The sequence below is a fragment of the Malus sylvestris genome, chromosome 8 (genome assembly GCF_916048215.2).
Source record: "Malus sylvestris chromosome 8, drMalSylv7.2, whole genome shotgun sequence".
NCBI lineage: Eukaryota > Viridiplantae > Streptophyta > Magnoliopsida > Rosales > Rosaceae > Malus > Malus sylvestris.
This window is the reverse complement of record NC_062267.1, coordinates 16,342,449-16,357,953: the sequence shown is the minus strand read 5'-3', so window position 1 is coordinate 16,357,953 and position 15,505 is coordinate 16,342,449. Positions and strand designations below refer to the sequence as shown.

The window sequence follows — 15,505 nt, the reverse complement described above, 5'->3', positions numbered from 1 at the left end:
AAGAAATTTTAACATCAAATAAGTGTAGAACATACCTAGCTTCCTTGTAAAATTATATCTGTAGAGATCAAGGCTCAAATTCCGTTGTAGCTGCCTTGATTTGATAAGTCCTTATTTAAGCAGACTTAAAAAATGGTTTTCAAAAATAGAAACAACATTGATAACAAATAAGTTTGAAAATGTTTACAGATAAAAGCTTGAATTTTGTGAAATTAGGGTTAAACATGAGAGTTTTTAACTGCATTATAGTAGTTACAACTATGTTTGGATCAGCACCATCATAATTACATACAAAAATGAGCAGCTACTTTTAGTTAGAGATACAAAAAATATAACAGCTATATATGCTGCTGTAAGAGCTCCACATGTCCTAAAAACTAACCTAGCTTGTGACAGTCTGTCCCGAAATATATCCTCGATAGTGTGAAATTCCTATCTTACCCTTGGACGTTGTGTGGTGTGATGAATTTAGATTGTGGACCAATTCGATTTTTTCCTAAATTCTTGGACCCAATTAGAACTTAGGTTTTATTTTTCTTTTGTTTTGTTTGGTGACCAACTAGGGCCACACACACACACCACTCCTGTTGACTCTCTCTCTCCTCCCTCTCGGTTTTTCTTCATTTTCCGTACAATTGTATGGTCAACTGGTGAACCAACCATTTCATGCACGGATCGAGGCTGTGAAGGTGATATTCATGTTCATTGCGAGCACAGGAACTCATTTATACCTTTAGTTGGACGTGAAGACTTCGAAAACTCGGGAACCAGGAAACCCCAATGTGGTGTATAATGACTCTGTTGTGATCGCGGAGGTTTCGTTGATTTTTAAGGTTCTAGTGAGCCTTAGGACTGCTTCACGAAGCTTAGGGAAGGATTTTGAAAGGTTTTGGACGTCAGGAGGCTCAGTTTTGGTGAGTTGCAGAGGTGGCCGGATTATCAAGATTTTTCCGGTGAGAGTTCGTGAGTTTTAGGGCATAAAAGTGGTAAGGATGTGTTCCTTTCATCCTAAGCTTCATTTTGGTCTAAATTTCGTGAAGTTTGGTGTTGAAATGAGTGAGATATGACGATTAGAGGTTTTTCCAGAAACTGGCAATTGTAGAGGTCACCGGCGTCGGACTCCAGCGAGCTGAGGTTGAAGGAAGGAAATATTCCTTCAAAATTGATGCAATATGCTAATGGCGTCAGGTATATTTAACGGCATATTCTATTATTTAACGGAATATTTCCTAATGCCGTTAAGGATTCCGTATGGTGTGCTAGGCACGTGCTTGCGTGTGGCCTTGCCTTGGCCGGCGCATGAGGGCACGTGGGTCATCGGAAAATTTTTCTAAAAATATGGGGATGTTCGTGGGGTTGAATAGATCACGTTGGTATATTCAAACACTCCAATTGAGCAATGTATGAGAATTTATTACCTAGTTTTGAGTATGTGCTTAAAATAACGTTAAAATAGTTGTTTCGCATAGGTGAGACGTTTCCAGAGGACGAGCGTAGTCAAGCGAGACTCGGGGGCTATGACCCTTCTACATATCAGTGAGTAGGTCTTTTCCTTTCTATCGTATATATATATACATATGATTGATAATTCCACAAACGTGTTTAAGTTGATTTATGCATATTACCTACATATAATTACTGTGAATGCTTGATCCATGTTTATGGTACGTAGGCAGTCTAACGAGATGTTAGATGTAGCCATACAATAATTGAGACAATAGCCTTGTTTGGGGAATTGAGCAATGTGAGGGACATTGGTGGAAAATGTGAGATTTAACCTTATGATTTGGTGGTTAAATGTTGGTCATAAATCAATGTGTGAAGAATCAAGAAATTGAAGTAAGGAAATGTAAGTAATGATAGTTAATTAAACTAATGTCTAATTGGGCTTATCACTGAAAATAAATAACTTGCGAGTAAGGCGTTACAACTTATGCATTTTATTCCATATTATATATATGTATATATTTGGAAATACTATGATATGGTTGAGTTTTAGATTGCATCATGGCATATCCATATGCACATTACCTACACATAATCATTGTGAATGCATTGAAGTGCGAAGGTGATGGCAGGACGCACAGGTAAGTTCAGGTAAGTTTATGGTATTAGTTGAAATGATTGAGTTATCGTATGACTACATATATGTTTTAAGCAACTCCGACATTGTCGTACATGTTGCAATAATAGGCAACTCCGACCTTGTCATATAGGTTGCAATAATAGGCAACTCCGACACTATCGTACAGGTTACCCATGAGTCGTATATGTTATATTAAATACAGTTAGAGCTTATAAACTTGCACCCTGGTGTTGGTGCTCTTGCCCGTGGCCAGGACACAATCCTTCATGTAATGTTCACCTCCCTCACCTTACGCTCACCTTGGATCCAAGGTAGGTGCATAGTCTTGTCGTACAGACCACTATAGGTGGTTTCGACTCGTAGGTGACCTGCGATTATTCGCAGTCTTCACGTGATCGTAGCACTTGAGTGGACTTATTTACACTCAGTCTTGTCGTACAGACCATTAGAGGTGGTTCCGACTCATGTGTAGGGATATGTGATGAGTTATGGGTTCAGCCGTACAGGCCACAATAGGTGGATCCGACTGTCATATTACTTGGATATGTGATGAGTTATGGGTTTAGCCGTACAGGCCACAAAAGGTGGATCTGGCTGACCTATTACTTGAACATTGGATGAACTAGGTTCAGTCGTACAGACCACAATAGGTGGATCCGGCTGACATATTACTTTTCATGGATTTATTGCACTTGGGTTACTTATTTCATTATGTTGAGATAGTGGGCATGGCATACATGTGGATTCTGCTATTCCAGGTATGGTTTCGATATCGATATGTAATATTTTTTTTTTTGAGAAATTATTCCGGTTTTATGGTGAAGGGTTATTACTTTGATAAATGAAATGGTTTGTAAGAGCTTATTTTCGCCCACTCACATTTTTCTGTTTTGCACCCCTCCAGGTTCTAGTAGTAAAGTTTCTGTATCGACGAGGATTTGTGGCACTTCTCAGTACATGTGGCTTCTTATGAGGGTATAATCATTATCTTACCTTGCTATACTTTACTTATGCTCGGTATCACGTGTGAATGGGTCCATACCAGCTTACAACGCACTCGTATATTGAGGCACTTTAAGGTTTAAATTTATTCATAGTTTATGCATTATCACGCTTTATGGCTTTGTCAACTTCTAGGTGTTGGCCAGCACAGCTCAATTCGGAGTCCTAGTGGACATTTCGGGTCGAGGTGTGGCACAGCTTCTGTACACAAAAAAATGACAAATGCTGGTACATGGAGGTTGAGGAAATATTGTCAAATTTTAAGTACAAACAAATATTTATAAATTGCTGAATATGTTAGATGTTGTTGAAGATATGACAACCAAAAAATGAAAAATATTCTTCAACAAAGCATGAAAAGTGTTGTTGCAGCAGTTTCATGATTGTTAACATTGACAAACGAACCTGTACAACCAGAAAAAGAAAGAAAAACATTTAAATAGTGGTTACAGTCAAAGTGAAAGACATGTGTATAAAAAAATTGACAAAAAAATGAAAACATACTTACTTAGTCTTTTCTTGAAAAGATGGTATTTGTTTTTGTGAGAGTAGGAGGCAATTTTTTTTTTGAGTGATTTGAGAGGGATTTCATCCAATTCTTTTGGGTCAATTTCTGAAACCTCTTCTACTTCACTGCTTTAAATGTGTATACTAAATGAGTACATTCGATTGAAGAAAAAAGAGAAAATGTTGCATAAACATAAATAATTACATTGTTCATTTGGAAAATTTATGTTAAAAAAAAAATGTCTAACATGTTTTTTTTAAGCAAAGCAAGATAAGTATAAGATATCAATTTTTGAATACAAAGAAGAAAAACAAAAACATCAGATTTGATGATAACATGCAGGTTGAATGCAAACCTTTGTCCAGTGCCAGTAAAGAGTGCTCTTCTCATAGATTCCCTCTTTTGTTTATGTGATTGATTGATTGTTTGAGTTGGTGAGGTTGAAGATGATACAGTGGTCGAGGATATTGTGCTTTCTGTTTGTAACACTTGCGAAGTTATTGGTTGAATAGCTTCATCATTAGAGACTTTAAAAATTAGGAGATCACTTGAGTTAAAAGTGTAAATCGCAAGTGAAAGATCTTCTTTTGACCAATCAATTTCAAAAACTCAATTGGCAACTATTTTTGGTCAATTAGTGTTTGGTTCATGACTAAATCTTTGCTAGACATGCCAAACAACTTTTCTCCAGACTTGCCAATAATCAAAGCACTAATTTCGTTAGTGCTATCTTCAAGAATTAAATTAACTTTATACCTGCATTTAAAAATTGAATTGCATCAGTTTTTCATGCTTTATAAGTTATGAGTGACAAATAGAATAATAAATTTGAAACAATAGAGATTAGATATCTTGACCAATTTTTTTATTTGTAAAGGAAGGACACAACGGCAAAAATGCAACACGTTTGAATATTAAGTATTACCAAGGTGTTGGTATCTGGTTGGGGTGTTTCTGACAAATGAGTTGTCTAGTTGTTGGATCTTTTTGCATTTGTTTGACACAATTGGGGTAGACACTATACCACCAATTATATCGTGTGTCAAAACGTTTGATTGATGCGTTACACAGGAATGTATCATTCTGTAAAATGTTTTGTAACACATATTAACCAAAAAAAGTAAGAAGAAACTTAGTTTTTGTTAAATATGTAATAATATAAATGGTTCTTGTTAAAAAAGAAAAGAAAAGAAAAAAAAAGCAGCACATAAATTGTTTTTTATACCTTATATAGATCAGGATCTAGAAAAGCCAGCTCATCTATTGTCACTCTTCTTCCAGTACATAAAACTTCAGCTTTATTCATTTGTCTTGAAGAAGGTGGCAACAATTGTACAGGACCCTTAAAGGCTGAGAAGTTGCAAGTTTAAAAAGACTAACCAATTTTAAAAAATAAGTTTCTTTCTAGATAGAAATAGGAAACATAATCATTGATGTTCACTCACGTTGATTTGTATGAGTTAACCTTTGGGATGTTCGGGTCAATGAAAAAAATTGAGGAACTGGTACTACTCAAAAAGACTTTATTTGTACATCCCAAAAAGAATAACACATTATAAAACAAACATCAGTAAATATCAGAGATGAGCAAATATTTTCAATTTAATAATAGATGTTTAAAAATGCCAAAAAAATTATAATCAATAGCTTCTAGAGCGTAAAAATAATTTGAACATGGATGGCTAAAAACGAAACACAAATCATAGTTAATATATTCAAATGCTTGATAGCTGACATATAAGATATAAAACCAATGCTTTATCATAAAGGATAGGAACATAATACACTAAAATTATATAATGATAGAATATTGGAATATTGTAATAAGACAATATAACAAAAATTAAAAAAAATGGGTTTCAATTAAATCAATTACCTAGATAAACCTTCACTTTTAAACTTGTAAATACAATGATAATGGGCAAGAACATTGTGTGCACCAATAAAGAAGCAAAAACCTTTGCAACATCTTCCCACAATGTAACAAACACTTCTTTTCTGTACAGAAAAGAAATGAAAAACAAAGATGATTTTTTTTTTGTTGATTGTAATAAATGAAATGTTGTTAACAATGTAGAAGTGGAGTATTGAGACAAAAGAATAACCAAATATTCTCAATGAGTGCATCACACTTTTGGACTATTCTTTGATTAATTTGTTTTGGTTCCAAGTGCTGAACCACAATAAGATCACCAATTACATCTTACAATTTAAAAAGTTCAGACAAAAACTATATTAGAACTTATTTGATTAAAAAAAAATAATAAGAACATAAATGTTTTCAATTCATGGGCACATAGATACACATGTTGACAAATAGATATATACGTTATAGTATTACCTGTGAGAATATCATCTCTGTTCAAACGCATATAAAGCATGTTAAAATCTTGAAGAAAAAATCGATGTCGTCGAATTGGTGGAAAGACGGCAGATAGTTTTACAAAACTGTTTTATTGGTGAATATAAGCTGTGTATCATGTGGCACAACTTTATACTGCCCTCTGATCTTGATCGTTCGAAAATTCATGATTTCATAGCAATCACCAGCTTGAATCTTTGAGGCAACAACCTCATAATCAATATTTGACGCATAAGCTTCAACTGCATTGTTCTTCACATTTGGTCGCATCTAGGAAAAAAACACAAAAAACAGAATTAAAAATGTTATTAAAAAGAAAAAATTATATATATATACACACACTGCAATTTGATAGAAAGAGATTAAATGGATAGAATCAGTAAATAGATTCATTTAAAATAAGTAAATCATCTAAAAAAAACATTTAAAAACTATTTATAAATAGATAAGAATGAAACAAAAAAGAAAAATCATAAAAACATAAATATAAATCAACAAATAAATGAACGAAAAGAAAACCAATGACATAAATATTGATGTTAAAATTCTTAATTAAAATTATAAGACAATGATCACGTACTGTTTGCATCAACTAAGATACAGTGGAATGTCACATATTTTTTATCACTTGTAGGAATGCTTGATTTCCATATCCTACACACACTAATCTTTCTTTTCTCTGCTTTAGTGTACGGACGTAATTCAGCAATAGGAGTAGGCTTCACAGTTTCCATTTAAGCTGGTGAAAGAGAATATAAATTTTACAAAGTTAAGAATCATCATAAGACAAATTTGAAAACAACTGCAAAAGAAAAGACGAATTTATTTAAAAATAAGAATAAAATGTTAATTCGCTTATCTAACAGAAAAGTTACCATTTAAATACAGTTTGAGCCTTTGTCAATATACCGATTATATCCATGAACTAAACTAATTGATCATCATTGTAAAGGAGCAGTGAATATTTGTTCAATGTATGTGTCTCGATATACAGACTAATCCAAATTTAAGACATCTAGGAAATATTTGAGCTTTAGTTGATTAACGACAAAACAGAAGCTCAAAAATAGGATTTGAACTTAGGTTTGAATTCATATTTGAACTCAGGTATGAAAAAAATCATACCTTTTTTTTAGCAGAAATAAATAATATATTTCAGGGTATGATAAGCGCTAAATGCCTATCGTAACAAAAAAAATAAGCAATGTTTTTGTAGCTATATTTCAGGGTAATCTAAAAATGTTTTCCTCTTAGATATGAATAATATATTGAGTGGAGTTGAAAAATGGGTAGGTACTGCAGGTATATCAAGCTAACCACTAAGTTAAAATGTGAGAATCACTAATATGTTCTCTTCAATTCTTCCGACGCTTCTCATACTGCTTAAAAAAGTGCAGTTAAAAACATGTAAAATCATTATTACAAAAAACATGTGTTTAGTCAAACAGCTGGTCTCCCTCTAGTAGGTAAGTTCGGCCAAAAATTGAAAACAACCGCCAATGATTTATTTCATCTGATTATTTAAATCCAAAAATCAAGTTTTGGAATTCTATAAATAGGAAGCCAAGGCATTCATTTTCATTCACCAACTCACATCACACCAAAACCTTGAAGCTTTGAAACTCTAAAGCTCCCCAGCAAATCCTGAAGGATCAAGAAAGCTCTCTTCGTTTTTCGTCAAATCCTCCTTCAAGATCAAGCCCCAACGGCCCTTGAAGAACTTCCACCAAATCCTCCTTCAAGATCAAGCCCCAACGACCCTTGAAGAACTTCCACCAATTCAAGATCAAGCCCCGACGGCCCCTTGAAGAAAGCTTTCATTGTTCATCACCCGTTCATCCTAAGATCAAGCCTCGAAGGCCTTTGGATCAACAACACAATCCACAAATCTACACATTACGAAGATCGAATCAGAGACTAAATTTGTAGAAGAGATTGTAACACCCAAAGCATTAATACAAATATTATTTTGTACACGTGTTCTTGTCTCGTTTCATTGCAGGAATATTCGTGTTTACAAATTTGGCACACCCGGTGGGACATCTCTACCTCTCATCTCTATCTTCAAATCCGTAAAAAAAAAAAAAAAAAAAAACACAAATGGCATCAAGAAAGAATCAAGCTGTTTTTGCAACCAAAGCGAAGAATAAGAACATCCTTGTCACAAGCGGTGACACGTTGGGCATCACAACCCGAAGAAAGGTAAGAGCTCTCTCTGCCGTGGCTTCCACCCTTGCATTAACTCTGCCAAAGGAACAAGAGCACCTAAGGCACAAGCCAGTGATCACCTTGGCCTTCCTAAGGGCGCCAAGAGAGGAAAGCCCAAGGAAGCACTCAGAGTCCTTACTTTCTGATGCTGACTCAAGCAGCAGCTCAGCCATGCAAGTCATGACCACATGGGTAATATCAATTGAGGAGCGGTTAGCTCAAATGAATGAAGCGATCACAAAACTCACACAGACTGTGAAGGAGAAAGACTTGAAAATCGCCGCACTTGCCAACCAATTGGAGGCTCATCACGACGTGAAAGTCAACCTAAAGGTTGATCCACTAAAGAAAAAAGCCAACGAAGAAGAGGGAGCTTCCGGTGGAGAAAGTTAGAGAAAAGCCAGAGTTGGACCAAGCAGCGGCGCTCATGGGATCTCTCTTTATCCAGCAGCTGCATGAGATGATCGCCAACACTATCAAGGCGCAGTACGAAGGGAACTCACATAACTCCGGGCTGTACTCAAAGCCTTACTCCAAGAAGATTGATGCTTTGAAGATGTCGAGGGGTTATCAGTCGCCAAAATTCATGTAGTTCGATGGAAAGGGAAACCTAAAGCAACATGTCGCACATTTCATTGAAACCTGCAATAATGCTGGGACTGAGGGAGACTACCTTGTCAAGTAGTTCGTGCGCTCACTGAAAGGTAACACATTTGATTGGTACACTGACCTTGAGCCTGAATCTATCAATAGTTGGGATCAGCTAGAAAAGGAATTCCTCAACCGCTTCTATAGTACGCGCCACATGGTAAGCATGCTGGAGTTGACCAGTACGAAACAGTGGAAGGATGAACCTGTCGTCGATGGCATTCATTAAGTCTGGATTGCAAAGATCGGCTTTCTGAAACCTTCACCATTGAGATGTGCGTTGAAGGCATGCACTGGGGGTTACATTACATCCTTCAAGAATGATAAGGTGTTTGCCTCGAATGTAGACAAGACTGGGAAGAAGCCCGCCAATGAAGCTGTCACTATCAACACTACCCTCATTAAAACCTTATATGCGCCCATCAAGATCTCATCTAAGAGCAAAGCGAAGGAGATAAAGAGAGATGAGCCTTCTTGCACCCAAGACAGGTACAAAAACACCTTGAGGGAGCTTAAGCAAAAGATGTACCCTTTTCCTGACTCAGATATGGTTGCAATGTTAGACGACTTGCAGGAAAAGAAGGTGATCGAGCTACCCGAATGCAAGCGTCTTGAAGAGATGAATAGTGTAAACGATTATAAGTACTGCAAGTACCATTGTATCATGAGCCATCTTGTTGGCAAATGCTTCATCCTTAAAGAGCTCATCATGAAGCTGGCACAACAAGGACGCATTGAACTCGACATAGAAGACACGGCTGCAACGCACACTACTACGATCATGTTTGGATCATTTGATCCTGTTCCTCTCGAAATGATGCATGACCACTCCCATCAATGTTTAAACCACACGGCACCTTCCGCACAACCATCCCTGGGGGCAAGTGACCAAAATGCAGTTACCGACGATGAAGAATGATGGACATTGGTGACCTACAAAAAGACAAGGAAACCAAAACCACAAGCCACAAGGTCAAAGGTGGAACAAGGGAGAAAGCACCGTCACCGCAATAGTAAGAAGCACAAAAGAAACGTAAAAGTTGCTAAGCCAATGTACGCTGGGGAACCTATGGAGCAAGAGCCACGCATTCCTATCTCTTTGCACAAGTACTTCCCAAAGGACTTCTTCCAACAGTGCCCTACCGCTGCATGTCATATGGTCGAAGTAGAAATGGAAGAACCTTCAAAAGGTAAAGCCATCGCATTTAAGGAAGAAAGCTTCACACCCAAAGAAAACCTACCGACACACTTTAGCATCGAGGAAACGTTACGATTGTCAAATAAGATGCGAAGAGCACTAGCAGTGGTCTTGCAAGTCCCGACGACCACGAAGTGCAAGAAAGCAAGGACAAAGACTTGAAACTTCGACCACATGAGTATGCCACTTGTTGTGTTGCCTAAGACGCAATCTACTTCACCGACAAAAACTTGCTGCTAGGGTCCAAGCCTCACAACCGTCATCTCTTCGTCTCTGAGTACGTAAGGGAGCATAAAGTCAATTGCTTGCTTGTGGATGGTGGATCGGCCATAAACATCATTCTAAAGTCAACAATGACCACAATCGACATCAAAGTGGATGAACTATCCCTAAGCTGTCTACTAATCCAAGGTTTTAATCAAGGAGGACAAAGAGCGATGGGCATGATCTGAGTGGAGATGACCATTGGTGAACTCAAATTAAGCACGATATTCCACGTGATTAATGCAAAAACTTCTTACAGCTTGCTCCTAGGAAGGCCTTGGATCCACAGGAATAGAGTAGTGCCATCCACCATCCACCAATGCTTAAAATTCTACCGGGAAAGAGTAAAGGTGATCCATGGTGATACCAAGCCATTCACCGAAGCCGAATCATACTTCGTAGACGCCAAGTTCTACATGGATGAAGACATGGTGCCTAAAGCTTTAAAAAAAAAAAATCAATTCTACGAGCAAAGCAACACCTAAAAAGCAGGAGTGGCAAGCCATGCCCAATAAGCAAGAAGGGCAAGCCGTGCCATGTTCAAGTAAAAACAATGACAAATCTGCTAAACTTGCAACAAGCAAAGGGGGTAGGACGCCTTCAAAAGGACTGAACACTCCCGTCTTCTGATACATCGTGATGTCGAGAAGAAAGAATGGTCAATCTTCGTTCGAAATGAGAGTAAGTAAAACCGACACACAGCTGTAGAATGATAATGTAAAATTGCTCAAGACGAATACAGTTTTGCCTTTGACATAGCTAGGCAACGCTAAGGTTGCAAGACCACCTCAAGGCTTCATAAAAGCTTTGCCAAAAGGGGTGGAACCAAGCTTTCTTCCAACTAAGAGGACCGAAGAAGGTTTTGATGACAACAACAAAGCTGGACTCGGCTTCCCACCCAATGCACCTGTGAAGATTTCAAGCAAAGCGAAAAACGCTAACATTCAACACATCAACGTGAACATTGAACAAGATCAAAAGGAGCTTAAGTCTGCCTTCAGACGTTAGTCTTCAATATAATGAATCGTTCAAGGCCCTAAATTTTGGCATTTAATAGCATTGGTGGTCAAGACCGAACCTTCGTCTTTAAGAGGCTTAACACGCCAACATCCCAAAGCTCTGTTTTTGAAAGGTTGTTAAAACCTAAGAAACAAAGCAACTCGGCTAGCTCTCCTCCGCGCCGGTCAGCTTTTGAAAGACTTGAAGACAATAAGAAGCCTCTTAGAAAGAGGGAGACAATGCCAAAGGAAGAAAAGCTCGACGGGCAAGCAGAAAAAGGTGACATTTGAAGCTCGAATCCTTCAAGGATGAAACACCAAGCAATCTTGGAGGTTGACACAAATGGATCACGAAAAGTAAGAAGGTGCACCATCATCCACACTAGAAGATCTTTATGCCAACAAGCTCGAGAGGACAGCACTGAAGAGGAGGTCCAAGTTGTCTTCCACATCACAATCCAAGAAGGCAAAGAAGACGAAATCCCTGAGGAAGATGTCACTGCTGTGCCACCATAGCTCGAAGATAGGAGGCAAGCCATGGTTAATGATCTCAAAGAACTCAACTTAGGCACAAGCGAGAAACCGAAGCCAATCTTTGTAAGTGCACTATTAAGTGCGGGCGAGATAAAAGAGTATTACCAGCTGCTATTAGAGTACAAAGACGTCTTTGCTTGGACCTACAAAGAAATGCTTGACCTTGAACCTATCATCGCTGTGCATCATTTTGCAGTCAAGCCCATAATGTGACCGATAAAACAAACTTAAAGGCGTTATCGATCCGAGCTCATCCCGCAAATTGAAGTCGAAATTGACAAGCTAATCGAAGCAGGGTTCATTCGAGAGGTGCAATACCCCAAGTGGATCTCCAACATCGTCATTACCTTTAAGAAATCTGGACAAATAATGTTTGCGTAGACTTCTGAGACCTTAATGATGCTTGTCCGAATGACGACTTCCCCTTGCCAATCATTGAAATCATGGTGGATGCAACCACTGGTAACGAGGCATTGTCATTCATGGACGACTCTTCGGGATACAATCAAATTCGCATGGCTCTTGAAGACAAAAAACTAACAGCCTTCCGCACTCCAAAAGGTATCTACTGCTACAAGGTGATGCCCTTTGGTTTGAAGAATGCTGGAGCTACATATCAACGCGTAATGTAGAAAATCTTCAATGACATGCTACACAAAAATGTAGAATGTTACGTAGACGAGGTGGTGGCCAAGACAAAGAAAAGATTAGATCACTTGAAGGATTTGCGGATAGTGTTCGAAAGGCTGTGAAAATACAACCTCAAGATGATCCTGTTAAAGTGTGCATTTGGCGTCACCTCTGGAAAGTTACGCGGCTTCATTGTCAAGCACCATGGCATTGAAGTGGACTAATCAAAGATTAAGGCCATTCAAAGCATGCTTGAGCCAAGAAACTTGAACGAACTGAAAAATCTACAAGGACGGCTAGCCTTCATCAGATGCTTTATCTCCAACCTTTCAGGGCGTTGTTAACAGTTCAGCCGACTCATGAAGAAGGATGTTCCGTTCGTATGGGACGAAGCATTCCATAATGCTACTGAAAGCATAAAAAAATATTTATCAAGTCCACCTGTCCTAGGGGTGCCTGTGTCCGGGAAGCCTCTCATATTGTACATCGCCGTTCAGGAAAGTTCAGTTGGAGCACTCTTGGCGCAAGAAAATGAATCCCAGAAAGAAGGGGCACTTTACTACCTCAGTCAAACTCTCACTGGTGCTGAGTTGAACTACTCCTCAATAGAAAAGATGTGCCTTGCCCTGGTGTTAGCCATCCAGAATCTCAGGCATTACATGCATGCTTACACCATCCACCTGGTTGCTAAAGCTAACCCGGTCAAATATGTCATATCCAAACCAGTTTTGATAGGGCGACTCGCTAATGGGCGTTGCTTCTTAATTAGTATGAGATCATCTATATTCCAACTAAAGTCGTTAAGGGACAATCGCTAGCAGACTTCCTTGCCGATCACCTAATCCCAGCTGATTGGAAAATCTTAGACGACTTGCCTGATGAAGAGGTGTTTTACATCGACATCTTTCTGACATAAACGATGTTCTTTGACAGATCCGCACAAGCAGACTAAGCAGGGGCAAGAGTAGTATTCATGTCGCCCCAATGGTAAATACTACCTTATTCCTTCTAACTAAGTGAACTATGCTCCAACAACGTCGTTGAGTACCAAGCACTAATCATAGGGCTCCAAATGGCAATCAACATAGAAATCATAGCCCTTGAGGTCTATGACGACTCCAAGCTCATAATCAATCAACACTTAACTGAATATAAGGTGAGGAAAGATGATGTTGTCCCATACTTCCGGCTGGTAACTCAACTGCTACAAAAGTTCGAGGTCGTGACACTAGAACATGTGCCAAGAAAAGAAAATCAAATGGCTAACACTCTCGCTAACCTAGCCTCGAGTATGATATTAGGAGAAGAGGAAGCTATAGATGTGCCAGTTTGCCAAAGATGGGTGATCCTGGTTGTCACTGAAATGCTACTGGATGATACAAACGTCATCTCAGTACTTCTGGTCAACGCTGAAGAGTGGAGACAGCCGCTGATCGACTACTTAGAGCATGGAAAGCTTCCATATGATTCTAAACACCATTCTGAAATACGTCGACGAGCGCCTCACTTCCTCTATTACAAAGGAACACTCTATCAATGCTCTTTTAAAAGAGTACTTCTGAGATGCCTAGGTAAGAAAGAAGCTAATTAAGCCATGGAAGAAGCATACTCTGGCGTATACGGGGCTTATTAGTCTGGACCAAATCTACATTTCCAGCTCAAAAGAATGGGTTATTACTGGCCAAGCATGGTGAAGGATTGCCTAGAACATGTCAAAATGTGCCAAGCTTGCCAATTCCACGCCAACTTCATATATCAACTGCTTGAACCATTACACCTTACAACTGCTTCATGGCTATTCGATGAATGAGGATTGGACGTCGTATGACCAATTACGCCAAAGTCATATGCAGGAGAAGCTTACATCTTAGCTACAACATATTACTTTTCCAAGTGGGCTGAAGCAACACCTTTAAGGAAGTTAAGAAGGAAACTATCATCCGTTTCATCAGGGAGCATATCATCCATCGATATGGTGTGCCTCGCTACATTATCATTGACAACGAAAAACAGTTCTCCACCGACTTGTGGACGAGCTCTGTGAGAAATACAAGTTCAAGCAGCACAAGTCTTCCATGTATCATGTTCCGACCAACAGTCTTGTAGAAGCATTCAACAAAACATTGTGCAGCCTCTTAAAGAAGGTGATCAGTCGAACAAAGAGAGACTGGCACGAAAGAATTAGCGAAGCATTTTGGGCATATAGGACGACATATAGGACTCCTACCCAAGCTACACCTTATTCTCTCATATATGGCATGGAAGCTGTTCTACATCTCGAAAGTCAAATCCCCTCACTAAGGATGGCTATACAAGAAGGCTTGACTAATGAAGAGAATGCAAAGTTGTGCCTTCAAGAGTTGGAAACATTGGATGAGAGAAGGCTCGAAGCTCAGCAGCACTTGAAGTGTTATCAAGCACGACTCTCCAAGGCTTTCAACAAGAAAGTTCGCCCTCGTTCTTTTCAAATTGGAGATCTCGTCCTTGCATTGCGTAGGCCTATCATCACAACTCATAAAACGAAAAGCAAGTTCACATCAAAGTGGGATGGGCCTTACGTAATACAAGAAGTTTACACCAATGGCGCCTACTTAATCATGGCAAAAGACAGCTTGAAGATTGGCCCCATCAATGGCAAATTCTTAAATTGCTACTACCCTTAAAACAAATGCACCATGCTCCTAGCCCGCAAGAGCATAAACTGCGTATGGCGCAAAAAAAATGCCTTTGAACTACGTTATGACTTGATCTCTTATTTGGAAGAATACATAGGCAACTCGAACATTCAACTTTGTGTTCAGTCATATTAAAATAAAAAATTAAGGCTTTATTAAGGGCTCGACTAATGAAAGTCAATTTCATTACCAAAAAAAAAAAAAATGAGAAGTACATATGTTATTATGTATTAAAAAATTATATAAAAAAAAATGTATACATGTTAGAGGGGTCTTTCTAACTTAAGACCTGTGCCAAATCAAAGAAAACAGAAAAAAAAGAAGCCCAAATGCCAGACCCATCCATTCTCAAACACACAATCGTTTTGAGCTTGCTGTGCAAGGAGCTTTGC

At 38.5% G+C, this 15,505-nt stretch overlaps 1 pseudogene; it reads right to left on the bottom strand.

The window, feature by feature from the left end:
• Positions 1 to 3,431: 3,431 nt before the first annotated feature.
• On the bottom strand, positions 3,432 to 6,744 carry LOC126631404 (uncharacterized; annotated as a pseudogene).
• Positions 6,745 to 15,505: the final 8,761 nt, after the last annotated feature.